Genomic DNA, 20,176 nt, shown 5'->3' with positions numbered 1-20,176 from the left:
TGCTTCTATGTAGCATGCTAACCATTGAACCTTCACTAGACATATACATTAATGTGTATACTATCTTAAAGAATATCCTGTAGCGTGACGGGTCCCCACGTGCATGAAGTCACGTGAGTTTTGATGCATATGCTTATTATCGAAGAACGTAAAGAGACGAAATTGTCTGGAACTGTATATGTACCCCAATCAACGGCATGTAGTCTATTTCAACGACAAGTATTCGAATATCCTGTCATTAGATTTATATAAAATATAATCAATGATATCGCAAATAATAATAATAATAATAATACAACAGTATTTGCTAATTCGTGCCTTTGTGTGTGTGTGTTAAATAACATAAGCCGAGATTTGACACCGAGTTCCGGAAATAGGTAATAACTCCTGCAAATAGAATTCTCAATAAGTAGTGTTCTGTTAACAGAGGTCTGTTTGCTGTCCTTTCCATAACAGTGGATTATGTTATACATTATATAGTCTTCTTCAAAAGGAAAAGCATTCCTACCGATAAACTACTCTAGCTCAAACTGACCACGTATTAGGAAGCTATTTTGAAGAAGAAAAAATCAGCATTTACGTTTTGAAATGTTAAACAAACACAAAAGAAATCTCCAACTTTTGAGAAATTTCTTTAAATTCTCGTCAATACAAATGATTCCCTATTAAAAAGTTCTTATCGGAAAACCTGCTAGCAGTCAGTACAGCAATAAAATCAGGCTTGTTAACAAAACATTTCCTAATGAAACAGTCCGGCGGTCTATATTACGTCACGGTGTCAAGTACCGGAAGATGACGTTTCATTGTACTTGTAAAACAAGACGGACCGCGAATCCGGAGATCATTTGACAGTTAACCGATAGCAAAGGATGGCTCAATTAGCAAGCACTATTATTCTCCACGTATGCGTTTGAGAAAGGAAGAGAACAGAAAAGCGATTATTTGTTTTCTTTCCTTAAATCTTATTTAAAAGAAAATAATTAAGACCTAACAGAATTAAAATAAATTGTACAAAAACAGGATTGTAATCTTGTTGTCATGCTCGTAATACGAGTAACATGTACTTCAACTTGACAGAAACCTCGGAGGATATTTAGTGAAATCAGTAGGCGTTCTAGATTATGAATTAAAGGGGCAGACTTCCACTAAATCACAGAAACTATTAGTGAATTAAAGAGACTCATTCCAACGCAACATGAGTTCAAAGGGAATAGGCAACGAATTGGAGAGAAATTATCTACTTAAAAGTAAACAGTAAAACCTGTCTTAGCCACTACCTATGTAGACGGATAACCTGCGTAATAAGGCAATTTTTCTAGGAAACCAAATCGTCAATTTCAAAGCCAATCTTTGTATAAAGACTTCTTGGCTAAAACGACAATCTCCCTCTGTCCCTTGGGTGGTCTTTATAGATGTTTACTGTCACTAGCTACAGAATGTTCTCATTTCAAAAAAGATACAGTATTTTCTTTCTTGATCATTTACTAAGCGAAGGTACCATATCTGCCTTCTTAACCAGCAAACGTTGTATTTAATTGATTGAAATAGAGCATTTCCAGGAAACCACGGATATTCTCTATTATTTGATAAAATAGAAATAATCATTTAAAAACGGAGAAATTCCGATGTTATCAGAAGACAACTATGATATATATATTATAGTTTAAAATCAATAGATTTAAGGACAAATCCAAAATGGTCATTGGTACCATTCAAACGCATATATGGAGTTGGTTAAAGGGATATCTTCCAATTAAAATCTTGTGCATCTTACTTCGTTTTTAAAGGAATATCCTCGTTTACATGGGCTTATTTGGTATGTGAATTGGTATGTGTGTATTTGAATAAATCAAAATTCATTAGATAGAGTTTGTATTGTTTTTAAATGGTTTAGTGTAATTGTGTAAATGAAAGGTTACCGTTTGTCTAAACAATCCGTGTCTGTTTTAAACGAAGAAACTTAAACTAAAGTCGTAGAAATAAGACGTTTCCGTCTACATATACATTGCCATCGCGGATGTTTAAGCTGTCTTGCCTTTAAACTCCTCATTTGTGCCTTGCGGTCCGCGACAAGTGTTGTGACCACATCCACACAGGATCGGTATTTTCTGTTTCCAATTTACCACAATTTTTACAGGCTGTAATTTCCCGACCATATTGTCTTAGCTAACATCCGCCCTGCGGAGCCGTTTGGCCGCGGTTCCGCCCCCTTCGTCTCTCGACTCATTACCCATAGAGAGTCGCTCGCACTCATCAGTCTTATACAACTATGCAGTAGATTTCCCGTTAAATCACGTGACACATTTGCGAGGAAATATCTCATTTCCGGTTTCACTAGACAACCGGAAAACTATACTTGGGTCACGTGACCAAGTTATTGCACATGTGATGCTCACAAAGCATCTCATTCGATGTTTGGTATCTTTAATTCTATGATGTAGTACAGAATAGCGTTCACTGTCTGATAAAGTTAGATCTTACCAAACCCAGTATTGGAAATCAGACAGAAACCGAATGGTAATTATTGATAATGAGGAAAAACGGTATAAAGCTAGTATATTAATAATCCGAAATAAAAGGCGAAAATAAATTCATAGTAAAATCAAAATCATTTCTATGGAATATATATTCAGCCACTATAGGGCCTTCTTCAGTCCGAAATAACACAAAAACCGAATAATTATTGAGGCACGGATATTTGGTGCTTAAGTTACAAGAACTGAAAAAGTCCTATGGTGCACTATTCCTTTTGCAGGTACTAAATTCCAAATAACCGAGACATATTGGCATTTTAAAAACACAAATGGAATGCAAATAGTCGCAAAACTCAATATAAAGTCCAGTGTCGTAGCCCTAAAATGTCCGTTTGACTGTCGTTCTGTCCACAATTTCTTTTTTTTTAAATGATAAAAACCAACTGACCTACATGCTCGATATTCCAGGGGTTAATATCATCAATGTCGTTATATCTACCACGGAACTATACCATGGCAAAGTTGAAGATTCTTTGTGCGACAACAGTTAAGACATGTACATTATAGTCATTTTTTACATTAAAGGAATGGAATAAAAGCATGACTTTGAAGTTGGGTGTTGCTCTCTGTAATATTCAAAGTAAGTCTGGTTTCTTCAAATGCCTTCAGTTTCGCAATGACATAATTTAGGGGGTAATATAGATTATATCATCCCTAGACTAAAATTCAAACCCATATTTGAATTGTTCCTTAAATCGAAGATGGCTGTTTTTGTCCTCTTGATCTTAATCGTAAAATTGTCCAATTTCGATTGGTATACAGCGGTTCACTGTATCACGGTCATGGTCTCTAGAAGGGAGCTTAAAGCGGCCCTTTCTACCGGACGTCAATGTGTCTGTCCCATTGTTTGAATACTTACTAATAAATACAGTGTAGTATTTTTGTCTTTTGTTCGATATAAAACAAATATATATACTATGTGCCTTTACGGATGGTGTATAACCTTAGTGGAAAGTTTGAAATGTTGCGTATTAGATATTTTAGGTCAATGATTTAAAAACGTTGCCGGGTCCAAGAGATCTGACCAATGTTACGTGCGTCTTGTGAGTTTGTTCCGACACGTAATGTATACACTGATATTTTGTTAGGTGTTGATGTGGCTTGTGGCAACGACAGTATTTCTTAACGGGGTATGCAGATTATCAGTAGTTTTCGCTTTGTCTGCAGTAAATCACACTGGTGATATATATTTATGACGAGTTATAACAGATATGTCTCATGTATATGACAATACGGACACATAGATTTTACGATCTGCGCTTTGTAGATCATCAGGAGCTAACACCTACAGCTAAGCTGTTGAATATGCTAACGTATCAGATCTGGGTTTAGCTTATACCAGCAGAATCCCGCCTATCGCTTAAACACAGTTTTATATATTGGTCTCCGTACATCCATCCAAATATCTTTCCAAGTCGTAGCTGGCGATTCCCGGGGGACGGGGACCGGGACATGCGGGTGATTTAGCAGTAGACCGACCCAAGCTATGCCGACTTTACAGTGTCACAATGAAAGTACAATTCAATTACCTACCCACAGGGAGTTACAGGAATTTAATCGCTCTATCGTTTATGTGGAGTTTTGTGTTTGTGTTGTTTTAGATGGATCCACAGCTAGATATAGGTACAAACTAAAGTCGGTAAAACATGCTTTAAACATGTGATCATCTGGCGAAAAGATGTCACAATGGCTTCTCGCACGGTGCAAGACCGGAAACTGGACAACATATTTTTGATAATGCCCCCATCCCCGACATCTCCTATCTCCCTCCAACTCACCACCCCGTTAACCACTCCCAGATATAGTGACGTTAGGGGTTGTATTCAGGGGGAATAACCTACTGTCGTGAAGTATATTACAATTTAGTGGTAGACTTCGTTGGGGTGACCTGAGCGTCAATATAAAGAAAAGCTCTCTGGATGTCATTAAATGTTGGTGGTAATTACGTCCTGCACAGTGAAAACCTTATGTCTAGAACTACTGAAATCGCTCTTACCTTTTAAGATACGTGATATTGTCTTAAAAGTAACTTTCTATAGGAAAAGGCACTTTTACATGCCTCAACTGACACCGGCTCGGGTATGGGTATCGCGTACACATTGTACTTGCTTGATCGTAAGCTAATTTGCATTTTATTTTCATAAGGGATATAGAATATGAATTTTGTGGTATAACTTCACTGAATTGTACATTTTAGAAATAATTCAAGATTATCTGAACATGATGTATAAAAAATATAGAATGAAGGTCTATTTTGAATAAAGAAGAAAATTAAAGTTCTGGGAGTCTGAGTGTTGCATGCTTCTTCTTTCTTAAATTCTTAAAGGAAGAAGCGGTATCAGAAAGAAGTTTCTCACGTGTTAAAATAGGTAAAGTCATAAACTTACCATGGGATAGGAAGTCTAGCTACTATCTACACTTATTAATCCGCATGCACTACAGTCCAAGTGAGGTGCAACAAAATATTGATTTCCAAGTATGACAATTAATATTCATCGTAAATCGTGAGAATAAAGTGATAATGTGTTGGGCTTGACAGTGTGGCACGGCTGAAGAAATCGTTATACATCCGCTTTATAAATAAAGGAGTATTCAATACGCTTTCCCTATGTACAATGGATCGACTATTTATGAATAGACGGAGTTGCTTCTTACGTAACCATGGCCCTTTATTGTAGATACTTAATAACATCATTTTATTTGTAAGCAGATCATTTGATCATTTATTATAGCGAGATTTGCAGTTGAAATTGTTCTAAGCATTTAATATCAGCAATTACACCTTGTATCACCAATACAAAATTGCTCTGTTCTGATTTCGATTGAAATAAACTTTCTCAATGAAAAAGTGTAGTTTTAACGGATATGAAGTGTTCGATTGCAACACAGAATATTTTAACATGAAATGAAACAAATAAATGAGAAAGGGAGAAGATAGTGTTTACCTTAAGAGGAAGAAATGGTTCTGAATGATAAGGAGAGAAAATGGTAATGATGTTAGGGTGTGTGTGGTGTTCAATGATAAGATCCAAAATTTAAGGCCAAATATTTAAAACCATATCTTTTATTATAACAATCGTATTATACTTATATATATATTAGATATAGTGTTCACATAATAAGCATATTTAAATTAGCTCATGTGTCCATATTACTGACGTTGGTTGGTGAAATTAATGTTTTATGATTTTTAGGACACAGTCAAATATAAAAACACTGTATAAAACGGTCATATGTCCTGAAGATGCTCATTTGGGCTGATTTATTTAGTCAATTGGTAATGTTTTGGTCAGTTTTAGGATAATTTAGTAAATGGGTAATGTTTCAAGCATGGTTCAAAACGGATAAAAATGTGTTATCTAAACACCATTGTATATTAATGAAGTGGGCGCTAACAAACGATATATGTCGTTTATTGTAATAGAACCAGTATCTATATTTCGTAGTGTCAGCCCCAGATGACTGCTGTTGGTGGCACAATGGCCTAGCGCACGTGCTTATGTTAGTAAACCTATCATACTACCATTTTAGGCTCGGCAAACAATAACCCTACAATTACCATAGTATCGAATGCCTACATCTACAGAGTTTATCAAATATTTATCCAGGCAAACCTGAGGGGGACCAGAGGCCTTGTACTCTGGCGATGTACGGGTGTGACGGTGTAACGTCTGTGACACACGACCAGAAGTGTACATACTACCCGGCATTGATCTGTCTGTCCAAACACACAGTGTCCGGGGTATAGTACCAGGATCATCGGTAGATCTAGGGACTTTTAGTACAGTCTCCCAAACCTTGTGGAGTGTATCGAGCCATACTGTTGCTTGCAACCAAATTAAAGCTGAGAAGCGTGCTAAAAGCCTCCTGTCTCTAGATTCATAATTTAGAGACGTGTTTCTCCTGTGACTATTGTAACCGCACGTGCCGAGTGTCTAGTGAGTGACAGGGATCAGGAGGCACAAATAACCTCACCCTAAAAGGGGTCATTACCTTTGAGGACTGTTATATCGGGATTTCACTGTAGACAGGTAGGTTACAATATTTTATTATATTTATTGTTATATGTGTATACTGGGGTCAGAGTAAAACAGTATCGTGTCGTCTGGGGTCGGAATCCTGTCTCCGTCCTAACATTATCATTGCTCCCGGGGTGGGGATACAGCGACCACGCCTCCCGGGGTGGGGATACAGCGACCACGCCTTCACTTCATCCTGGCACCCGGAATACAGGCAACGTCGCCGCGTCACCCAGATTACATGTATGGGGTGGGAACAACTTCCTTATACTAACATTATCATGTCACTCCGGGGGTGGAAAGTTACCCCGGGTGGGAACAACGTTCCCGCTTTGACAGTCCTGGGGGTTAGGGGTCAAGTCCCTATACTGACTCACGTGATCGTATCTTGTCGTTGAAAGTTTAATTGCCAACACAAGCCGTTACGACCTTGAAACACTTGTCGCTGTGTTCCTGTCACTGAGGCAGGGAATCCCATGTGTGCTAAAGCAGTTTGATGTTCTAATTAGTTGACACGTGACTCGTCATCTGAAGCCATTCAGCGAGATGACAGAAAGTCCGTCGGTTACTGTTAAGAAATCTCTCCGTCAGCCTGTCATTGTGTACGCCGAACCTACCGTGTGCTCGCGTCGGCCGTCACTATAGGACGACGTCGAGGACATCTCAATACAGGTGAAACATGTCAGATAAACGGTTTGGTCACGGACGCACGGTCTTCTATCGGCGGAATTAGCCGTCATTATTGGTGTCTGATTCGCGCTGTATAATGATAATCATTACAATTACGTCAGGGGATGAGGGATGGAGGCAGTTAGGGAGCATTCGTACCTGTCAATCAAACCGCGGGGTGTTCAACACAGCAGATATACATCAGCATGTCGCGTAACGTTCGTGTTCAGTTATTTAAGGATTAACTTGAATAGATTTTTTACGTTATGGAGATATAACACAAAAATCTGAGTGTACTCTAAATAAACCGTGAAGCGGTTTATGATGAGAGTACACTCAGATTTTTGTGTTATATCTCCATAACATAAAAAATCTATTCAAATTAATCCTTATAATTCAATTTACTAAAGATAATCTCTCCAACATTTAAAATTCATTTTGGGACTCTTTTGTCTATGAAATTATTACGCCGTCATCTCAGCCAATCAGAAGCGACGTTACAAACGGCGACGCCATTTTTCCCTTTATGGGCTGATAAAGTAAATTGTTAAGCCAATGAAAATGCTCGTAACAAGCAAAATTGAATTATATATATATAGTCATGCTTACATTGTGGGCTATTGTACACGCATATACTGCTGATATCGTGGTAACGTATTCTGTAATCGTACTTATTTAAGCGGTAGTTTTATTTTAGCGCTTTTTTGCGATGTACTTGAAGCGCAACTTCATGCTCAGCGCTAACTTTTGTAAAAAGTTATTTCCAGTAATTAACCACCAAACTGTGCTGCTAATATAATGGTTGATTACACATACGTGTTCAGCTGATATCGTGGTTAATTTTACACACGTGTACAGCTGATATCGTGGTTAATTTTACACACGTGTACTGATAATTACACACAGGTGTACCGCTAATATCGTGGTTAATTATACACACGTATACTGCTGATATTATGGTTAATTACACACATCTGTACTGCTGATATCGTGGTTAATTATACACACGTGTACTGCTGATATCGTGGTTAATTACACACACGTGTACTGCTGATATCGTGGTTAATTTTACACACGTCTACTTCTGATATCGTGATTAAATCTTCAAACGTGTACTGTTGATATCGTGGTTAATTAAACACACTTCTACTGCCGATATCGTGATTAAATATACGCACGTGTATTTCTGATATCGTGGTTAATTATACACACTTGTACTGCTGATATCGTGATTAAATATACGCACGTGTATTTCTGATATCGTGGTTAATTATACTACCTTGTTCTGCTGATATCGTGATTAATTACACACACGTGTACTGCTGATATTATGGTTAATTATACACACGGGTACTGCTAATATCGTGGTTAATTATACACACGTGTACTGCTGATATCGTGGTTAATTATACACACGGGTACTGCTGATATCGTGGTTAATTATACACACGTGTACTGCTGATATCGTGGTTAATTATACACACGTGTACTGCTGATATCGTGGTTAATTATACACACGTTTACTGTTGATATCGTGGTTAATTATACACACGTGTACTGCTGATATCGTGGTTAATTATACACACGTGTACTGCTGATATCGTGATTAATTATACACACTTGTACTGCTGATATCGTGGTTAATTGCACACACGTTTACTGTTGATATCGTGGTTAATTAAACACACATGTTCTGCTGATATCGTTGTTAATTATACACACGTGTACTGCTGATATCGTGATTAATTATACACACGGGTACTGCTAATATCGTGATTAATTATACACACGTGTACTGCTGATATCGTGGTTAATTATACACACTTGTACTGCTGATATTATGGTTAATTATACACAAGTGTACTGCTGATATTATGGTTAATTAAACACAAGTGTACTGCTGATATTATGGTTAATCATACACACGGGTACTGCTGATATAGAGATTAAATATACGCACGGGTACTGCTGATATCGTTGGTAAATATACGCACGGGTACTGCTGATATCGTTGGTAATTACACACACGTGTACTGCTGATATAATGGTCAATTATACACACGGGTACTGCTGATATCGTGGTTAATTATACACACGTGTACTGCTGATATTATGGTTAATTATACACACGTGTACTGCTGATATCGTGGTTAATTATACACACGTGTACTGCTGATATTATGGTTAATTATACACACGTGTACTGCTGATATTATGGTTAATTAAACACACGTGTACTGCTGATATTATGGTTAATCATACACACGGGTACTGCTGATATAGAGATTAAATATACGCACCGGTACTGCTGATATCGTTGGTAATTACACACACGTGTACTGCTGATATAATGGTCAATTATACACACTGGTACTACTGATATCGTGATTAATTATACACACGTGTTCTGCTGATATCGTGATTAATTATACACACGTGTACTGCTGATATCGTTGTTAATTATACACACGTGTACTACTGATATTATGGTTAATTATACACACGTGTACTGCTGATATCGTTGGTAATTACACACACGTGTACTGCTGATATTATGGTTAATTATACACACGGGTACTGCTGATATCGTGGTTAATTATACGCACGGGTACTGCTGATATCGTTGTTAATTACACACACGTGTACTGCTGATATCGTTGTTAATTACACACACGTGTACTGCTGATATAATGGTCAATTATACACACGGGTACTGCTGATATCGTGATTAATTATACACACGTGTACTGCTGATATCGTGATTAATTATACACACGTGTACTGCTGATATCGTTGTTAATTACACACACGTGTACTGTTGATATAATGGTCAATTATACACACGGGTACTGCTGATATCGTGATTAATTATACACACGTGTACTGCTGATATAATGGTTAATTATACACACGTGTACTTCTGATATCGTGGTTAATTATACACACTTGTACTGCTGATATCGTGATTAAATATACACACGGGTACTGCTGATATCGTGATTAATTATACACACGTGTACTGCTGATATCGTGGTTAATCATACAAACGTGTACTGCTGATATCGTGGTTAATTATACACACGTGTACTGCTGATATAATGGTTAATTATACACGGGTACTGCTGATATCGTGATTAATTATACAAACGTGTACTGCTGATATCCTGGTTAATCATACAAACGTGTACTGCTGATATTATGGTTAATTATACACACGTGTACTGCTGATATTATGGTTAATTATACACACGTGTACTGCTGTTATAATGGTTAATTATACACACGGGTACTGCTGATATCGTGATTAATTATACACACGTGTACTGCTGATATCGTGATTAATTATACACACTTGTACTGCTGATATCGTGATGAATTATACACACATGTACTGCTGATATCGTTGTTAATTACACACACGTGTACTGCTGATATTATGGTTAATAATACACACGGGTACTGCTGATATCGTGATTAATTATACACACGGGTACTGCTGATATCGTTGTTAATTACACACACGTGTACTGCTGATATTATGGTTAATAATACACACGGGTACTGCTGATATCGTGATTAATTATACACACGGGTACTGCTGATATCGTTGTTAATTACACACACGTGTACTGCTGATATCGTGGTTAATTATACACACGTGTACTGCTGATATAATGGTTAATTATACACACGGGTACTGCTGATATCGTGGTTAATTATACACACGTGTACTGCTGATATCGTGATTAATTATACACACGTGTACTGCTGATATAATGGTTAATTATACACACGGGTACTGCTGATATCGTGATTAATTATACACACGTGTACTGCTGATATCGTGGTTAATTATACACACGTGTACTGCTGATATCGTGATTAATTATAAACACGTGTACTGCTGATATCGTTGTTAATTATACACACGTGTACTGCTGATATCGTGATTAATTATAATCACGTGTACTGCTGATATCGTGATTAATTATACACACGGGTACTGCTGATATCGTTGTTAATTACACACACGTGTATGCTGATAGCTTTAGTATTTTAGCGGGAGTATTTTCAAAATTCGCGCCATTGAATCCGGTTACAAAGGAAACATTACGTCATTTCTAGGCACATATTATTACGCTCATGAGAGTGATTAGTATTATTTATGCATAATGATAATGGAAATTACAATTAATGGGTAATGTAGCGGCGACCATTTACATAATGAGGTCAGCTGTAACTACAGTTTGTATCCGACATTACACATAACATATCCAGAGTTGTGACGCCAAGTTTTGTGTTACCATTAAAATGTCGTTATTAAATTATACCGGCTGTGAGAACGCGACCAAAGTGATGTGGTCCCAAGGCTGGGCTTGAGTTTCTCCTGTTATTGTCACATTTAGAGAACACTCAGTGTAAATGGATTTCTGTAACGGTGCATTAAAGTTTAATAGCACACTATATCGCGTACAAGTTCGTTCCAGTATCGGAGGACCAACAAAGCGTTTGTTTATATCACGACCGGGCGCTCATCTCGCTCCTAAAACACGTGACACATTGGCGCGAGATTTACACCACGTGCGCTTTCTTAAATTTTCAGTTTTGGAAACCTGATATAGATGGGAAGGATTCATAAACGACCACCAGCATACGCACAACTCGTGATTGCTACGAGAACGCGCCGACAAATACACGACTTTCTACTTATGCTATATATCATGAATGTATGTTTATCGGAGCTATTTCTCAGCTTTTGCAGAATACTTGGGTGTTCGGAGACTGACATTTCAATGAAGATTGATCTAATATATCACAATGTTCCGGCTCTGACACGTCACCCATCTAATTATTTACATATCGTATATCAAATTCAACACGAGCACTGTCACTACCGAGGGCGTATGTGTACGGACAGTAGGCCCACAATGGAAACTACTACGACACTTTAAAAAATAGAAAGTGTATTTTGAGAGATAATGAAAGGTTAAAAAATACTATGCATTTAATTGTAATTTTTATATTCCTTTTCTAGATAACTCAACATACATTGTATGAATGTACAAAGTTAGTTTTTTACCTTAGTAGAATGGAAGTCTCTAAAGGCCTGTAATTAGCCTATATTTAACTTTAGTATTGACTTCAGTTTTGCTATGAAATTATCCAGGGGTGGATGTCACAACAGTGATAGTAACCCCGAGAGTATCGAGGATGTGTCCTACGAGCACATTGAAGTGGGATGTTGTAAATGGATCATATTCAATTATAAAACAATAAAAATCCTTCTTTACAATATAGATGACTCGAGTTTTAACATGGTATAAATAAACAAGAGGCCCAGAGGGCCTGTATCGCTCACCTGGTTTGTAATGCCAAGTAATGTTCTGAATACAGGTTCATTGTTTCTTTTCTGAAGGAATTTTAATATTAACCTCTAAATCCCCTATTGGGCCCCACCCCTCCTGCCCCTAGGGGGTCAGAGCCAAAATTTATACAAGTCTGTTCCCCTTCCCCCAAGGATGTTTATGGCCAAATTTGGTCACATTCCAAGCAAAACTCTAGGACAAGTAGCGATTTAAAGGATTTACCTCTATTTCCCCTATTGGGCCCCACATCTCCTGCCCCCGGGGTATCAGAGCCAAAATTTATACATGTTCTGTTCCCCTTCCCTCAAGGATGTTCATGGCCAAATTTGGTTACAATCCATGCAGAACTCTAGGACAAGTACCGATTTATAGGATTTACCTATAATTCCCCTATTGGGCCCCACCCCTCCTGCCCCCATGGACCAAAGCCAAATTTATACAAACTCAGTTCTTATTCTCCCAAAGATATTTCTGGCCAAATTTGGTTACAATCCATGTAGAACTCTACGACTAGTAGCGATTTAAAGGATTTACCTCTATTTCCCCTATTGGGCCCCGCCCCTCCCGCCCCCGGGGGGTCAGAGCCAAAATTTATACAAGTTCTGTTCCCCTTCCCCCAAGGATGTTTGTGGCCAAATTTGGTTACAATTCATGTAGAACTCTATGACTAGTAGCGATTTAAAGGATTTACCTCTATTTCCCCTATTGGGCCCCGCCCCTTCTGCCCCTGGGGGACCAGAGCCAAAATTTATACAAGTTCTGTTCCCCTTCCCCCAAGGATGTTTGTGGCCAAATTTGGTTACATTCCATTCAGAACTCTATGACTAGTAGCGATTTAAACAATCTGATTGAAATACAGATCCTTATAACCACTCCGTTCAATAGAGGATCTGAGAAAATCCGATTAAGGGTCATGTTCGGATGACCTTTATACCACGTGTAATTCAAATCAGATGCATTTTCTGCACGTTGCTCTGTCAATTGACAACGCCATTTCGCCCTTGCATACAAATACTATTAGCTTTATTGTGCTCTTTGGGCGAGATGACTACGTACACGGAAATTATTCTGACAGATTTTCAAACTATTTCGTCCCCTGAAATTCACTGTCAAAATTTTGCCAGCAGCAATTTGATTGGCCGTTTACAAAGGTCATTTGGACATGACCCCTAATGGGACTTTCTCAGATCCTCTTATCTAACGTAGTGATAATAAGGATCTGTATTTTAATCAGATTGCGATTTAAAGGATTTACCTCTATTGGGTCCCGCCCTATTGGGCCCTATTGGGTCCCGCCCTTCCTGCCCCCAGGGGACCAGAGCCAAAATTTATACATGTTCTGTTCCCCTTCCCCCAAGGATGTTTGTGGCCAAATTTGATTACATTCCATTCAGAACTCTATGACTAGAAGTAATTTAAAGGATTTACCTCTATTTCCCCTATTGGGCCCCGCCTCTCCTGCCCCCGGGGGACTAGAGCCAAAATTTATACAAGTTCTGTTCCCCTTCCCCCAAGGATGTTTATGGCCAAATTTGGTCAAAATCCAAGCAAAACTCTAGGACAAGTAGCGATTTAAAGGAGTTACCTCTGTTTCCCCTATTGGGTCCTACCCGTCCTGCCCCCGGGGGGCCAGAGCCAAAATTTATACATGTTCTGTTCCCCTTCCCTCAAGGATGTTCATGGCCAAATTTGGTTACAATCCATGCAGAACTCTAGGACAAGTACCGATTTATAGGATTTACCTATAATTCCCCTATTGGGCCCCGCCCCTTCTGCCCCTGGGGGACCAGAGCCAAAATTTATACAAGTTCTGTTCCCCTTTCCCCAAGGATTTTTGTGGCCAAATTTGGTTACATTCCATTACAGAACTCTATGACTAGTAGCAATTTAAAGGATTTACCTCTATTTCCCCTATTGGGCCCCGCCCCTCCTGCCCCCGGGGGACCAGAGCCAAAATTTATACAAGTTCTGTTCCCCTTTTCCCAAGGATTTTTGTGGCCAAATTTGGTTACATTCCATTACAGAACTCTATGACTAGTAGCAATTTAAAGGATTTACCTCTATTTCCCCTATTGGGCCCCGCCCCTCCTGCCCCCGGGGGACCAGAGCCAAAATTTATACAAGTTCTGTTCCCCTTCCCCCAAGGATTTTTGTGGCCAAATTTGGTTACATTCCATGCAGAACTCTATGACTAGTAGCGATTTAAAGGATTTACCTCTATTTCCCCTATTGGGCCCCGCCCCTCCTGCCCCCGGGGGACCAGAGCCAAAATTTATACAAGTTCTGTTCCCCTTCCCCCAAGGATGTTTGTGGCTAATTTTGGTTACAATCCATGCAGAACTCTAGGACAAGTAGCGATTTATAGGATTTACCTCTATTTCCCCTATTGGGCCCCGCCCCTCCTGCCCCCAGGGGGTCAGAGCCAAAATTTATACAAGTTCTTTTCCCCCTCCCCTAAGGATGTTTGTGGCCAAATTTGGTTACAATCCATGCAGAACTCTATGACTAGTAGCGATTTAAAGTAAATGTTGACGGACAGACGGACGACGACGGACGACGGACGACGGACGACGGACGCCGCACCATGACATAAGCTCACCGGCCCTTCGGGCCAGGTGAGCAAAAAAAACGGAAGGCAAGCCAAGCACGAGCGGTTTTATCAAAGCACGTGTTTTGAGTCGCGAGACTTGGCTTTGGTACCCCTCGGACGTGACGAAACGACCTGAGCCCTGCGAGCACCTTGATCGATACTCTCAACTTAACGGCTAATACCACTTTACCTTATTACATTTGATGCCACTTTAAATATGATTTTCCTGTTCGCCATTCGTTAGATAATTCTAGGGTTGTAGCATAGCAGTCACTTTGTGTCTTCAAGAAGGCGGTATCTTGTCTTTATTTTGTCCTCAACGACTCGTAATGTCTGAATCCTCGTCAGCGCTCTCCCGGGACAGCGAACAAATGGCGAAAAGATTACACGAATCTTGTCAGGATGGAATCATTGCAAGTGATGAACATCTCGGTTTTTTTTCTATCCGTTATTAATGCAAATTTCAAGACATTTTATAGTTTAATACATGCGAAGACAACTATAAATTTGCCATTACTATTTCCGCCTATTGACAAAAATCAAATTATTTTATTTTGAATATTTTAATTGAATTGTAGAGAGAAAATTCTTTTGAAAACATCTTGGAGAGGTGTGGCTATATAATTCTTTTGAAAACATCTTGGAGAGGTGTGGCTGCTTTAATCAAGTAAGAAGTTAGTTATTGGATAATTTAATCCACACAAAAGATCTGGATTATCAATTAGAGTCTTCACAGAAATCTAAAGAAATGTTAATGTCAGAATGTGGTACACATAGAGAATCCCCCAACCCCCGACCATCTCAAAATGAAAAAAAACCCAGAAAGATGAAGAAAAAAATATTTATGTACATTTTGGTAATGAGTTATTATATTTTTTATCGTATTAATTTTATACTGCGTAAATAATCGTAATGTTTCAAGCAACGATAAAAAAGGAACTCTTTCCATGACACCATCCCAGGTAAGAACTGTATAGACTGATGTAAATAAGACATGTACGTTTTGTTCAACACAGGGAAGATAGAGTTCCAGCATAAGATCACAACTTCCCACGGGAAATAAAGCGCCAATGCTTCTACAATTTTCTGTGCGACAAATTCTGGAAATCAGTGATTAATTTCAAAGCTAGAAATCCTATTTTCTCAAGGATATGTGTGTGCTGTTCGTAGTATAATAGTCAGATTATATAACTACAATACAATGTATAAACACTGCAAAACATTTACTGTACAACATATACATACACTACAACTCATACAATACACTAAAACACAAACATAAACTACAACGCAAAAACTACAACACATACATTACAACACATTCAAATTTACACATACATAAAACACATACATAAACTACAACACATACATATTCTACAAAATATATACATACACTACAACACATACAATACACTAAAACACAAACATTAACTACAACACATACATATTCTACAAAATATATACATACACTACAACACATACAATACACTAAAACACAAACATTAACTACAACGCAAAAACTACAACACATACATTACAACACATTCAAATTTACACATACATAAAACACATACATAAACTACAACACATACATATTCTACAAAATATATACATACACTACAACACATACATATTCTACAACATATACATACACTACAACACATAAACTACATTGCATACATTACAACACATACATGTACTACATACATAAAGTACAACACGTACATGTACTACATACATAAAGTACAACACATACATGTACTACATACATAAAGTACAACACATACATGTACTACATACATAAAGTACAACACATACATGTACTACATACATAAAGTACAACGCATACATGTACTACATACATTAAGTACAACACATACATGTACTATAATACATAAACTACAACACAAACAAACTTCAACACATACACTACAACATACACTACAAAAGATACATAAACTACAACACATACATATTCTACAAAATATATACATACACTACAACACATACATATTCTACAACATATACATACACTACAACACATAAACTACATTGCATACATTACAACACATACATGTACTACATACATAAAGTACAACACGTACATGTACTACATACATAAAGTACAACACATACATGTAGTACAACACATACATGTACTACATACATAAAGTACAACACATACATGTACTACATACATAAAGTACAACACATACATGTACTACATACATAAAGTACAACACATACATGTACTACATACATAAATTACAACACATACATGTACTACATACATAAACTACAACACAAACAAACTTCAACACATACACTACAACATACACTACAAAAGATACAAAAACTACAACACATACATAAGCTACAACACAAACAAACTTCAACACATACACTACAACATATACATAAACTACAACACAAAATCTACAACACATTGATTACAACATAAACACATTCTACAACCCATAAATACGCTACAACACATACATATTCTACAACCCACACATACACTAAAACACATAAACTTCAACACATACATGTAATACAACACAAACATACACTACAACACATACATCAGCTACAACACATACATCAACTACAACATGCACACTGCAACACATGCACAAACTACACAACAAAACATACATAAACTACAACACATAATTTACAACACATACATAACAAGACATATATATTGTAAAAGATATATATACACTACAACACATACATAACAACATATATATACACTACAACACATACATAACAACATATATATACACTACAACACATACATAAACTATAACACATAAACTTAAACATATACATACACCACTATACATACATGAACTTCAACATTTACGTAAGCTACATCATATTCATACATTACAACACATACATAATCTACAACACATAAACTACATGTTCAACACACAAAAACTACAACACATACACTACAACACCTAAACTACAACACACACAAAAACTTAAACGCAAACATAAACTACAACACATACATAAACTACAACACATATACTGCAACACATACATAAACTACAGCATACACTACAACGCATACATAAACCAGAACACATACATTACATCACGTACATATCCAGCAATTACATACACTACTGTTTTATCGTAAACTGTAACACATATATATTCTATAACACATACATATTCTACAACCCATACATACAAAAAAGGCATAAACCACAACGCATACATAAACTACAACACATTCATAAATTACAAGACATACATCAACTACAACACATACATCAACTACAACACATGCATCAACTACAACATACACACTTCAACACATACATAAACTACAATACAAACATGAACTACAACACACACATAAACTACAACACAAATATAAACTACAACAAATACATTAGATACAACACATATAATACAAAACATTCATAAACTACAACACATACATAACAACATATATATTCACTACAACACATGAAATACAACACTTACATAAACTACATCACATCCATACATTACAACACATGCATACACAACAACTAATATATAAACCACATCAAATACATTCGCTGCTACACATACATGCGCTGCTACACATACATGCACTGCTACACATACATGCGCTGCTACACATACATGCGATGCTACACATACATGCGCTGCTACACATACATTCGCTGCTACACATACATGCGCTGCTACACATACATGCGCTGCTACACATACATGCGCTGCTACACATACATGCGCTGCTACACATACATTCGCTGCTACACATACATGCGCTGCTACACATACATGCGCTGCTACACATACATTCGCTGCTACACATACATTCGCTGCTACACATACATGCGCTGCTACACATACATGCGCTGCTACACATACATGCGCTGCTACACATACATGCGCTGCTACACATACATGCGCTGCTACACATACATGCGTTGCTACACATACATTCGCTGCTACACATACATTCGCTGCTACAAATACATGCGCTGCTACACATACATTCGCTGCTACACATACATGCGCTGCTACACATACATGCGCTGCTACACATACATGCGCTGCTACACATACATGCGCTGCTACACATACATGCGCTGCTACACATACATTCGCTGCTACACATACATGCGCTGCTACACATACATGCGCTGCTACACATACATGCGCTGCTACACATACATGCGCTGCTACACATACATGCGCTGCTACACATACATGCGCTGCTACACATACATGCGCTGCTACACATACATTCGCTGCTACAAATACATGCGCTGCTACACATACATGCGCTGCTACACATACATTCGCTGCTACATACATGCGCTGCTACACATACACATTATTTGATAATGCAACTCATACCCATTAAGTAACTCATTCATACACCGAAAATATATCGTCGTGGTGAAAGACTGCCATGTTGTAGTTTCACCGCCCGAACATGTTATTATGTATGCATAGACATGCTTGGGATTGTGTATTAAGGTTAACTTTCGACAATTTTTGCTTCTGTACCCAATAAACAACTAAGAGACAGAGATCGTTCTAGCGCGCTAGATTTAATAGCTACGTTTCCTCTCGATGCTGTGACGTCACAATGAGTCTTGCTCCACCAATGAATGCTTATTGTTCGGTTGAGGAATTTCTGAGTTAAGTTAATCTAACTGGATGGAAATTGTAGTAATTCTGGATCTCTTCCAGTCGGTGGTATGTTATTAAATTTATTTCCTTCTTCTGGCACACACAGGATTAAATTTTGTTCATAGACTGTAGAAAATAGATCGCCATTTTACACATATGTATTTACCCGCCATTACAAACTTTCTATAGATTTGTCGTGTATCGCTTTATGGTTAACAATTCACAAAGAAACCAAGAAACCGACAAAGCAGCAACAGTTATAATGGTGGAAATACATTCCTAGTTAAAAGTCCAAATTAGGAGAAGAGTAGAATGGCGGTT

At 37.7% G+C, this 20,176-nt stretch overlaps 1 long non-coding RNA gene across 1 annotated transcript in view; it reads left to right on the top strand.

The window, feature by feature from the left end:
* Positions 1-6,007: 6,007 nt before the first annotated feature.
* LOC138330971 (uncharacterized) overlaps positions 6,008-20,176 on the top strand; it is a 47,480-nt gene continuing 33,311 nt past the window's right edge. Inside the window, exon 1 of the long non-coding RNA XR_011209637.1 lies at positions 6,008-6,565. This is a non-coding gene — a long non-coding RNA (uncharacterized lncRNA). The remainder of the gene's footprint in view (positions 6,566-20,176) is intronic.

This window comes from Argopecten irradians, chromosome 9 (assembly GCF_041381155.1).
Source record: "Argopecten irradians isolate NY chromosome 9, Ai_NY, whole genome shotgun sequence".
NCBI classification, from domain to species: Eukaryota; Metazoa; Mollusca; class Bivalvia; order Pectinida; family Pectinidae; genus Argopecten; species Argopecten irradians.
This window is presented reverse-complemented; position numbering and strand designations above follow the sequence as displayed.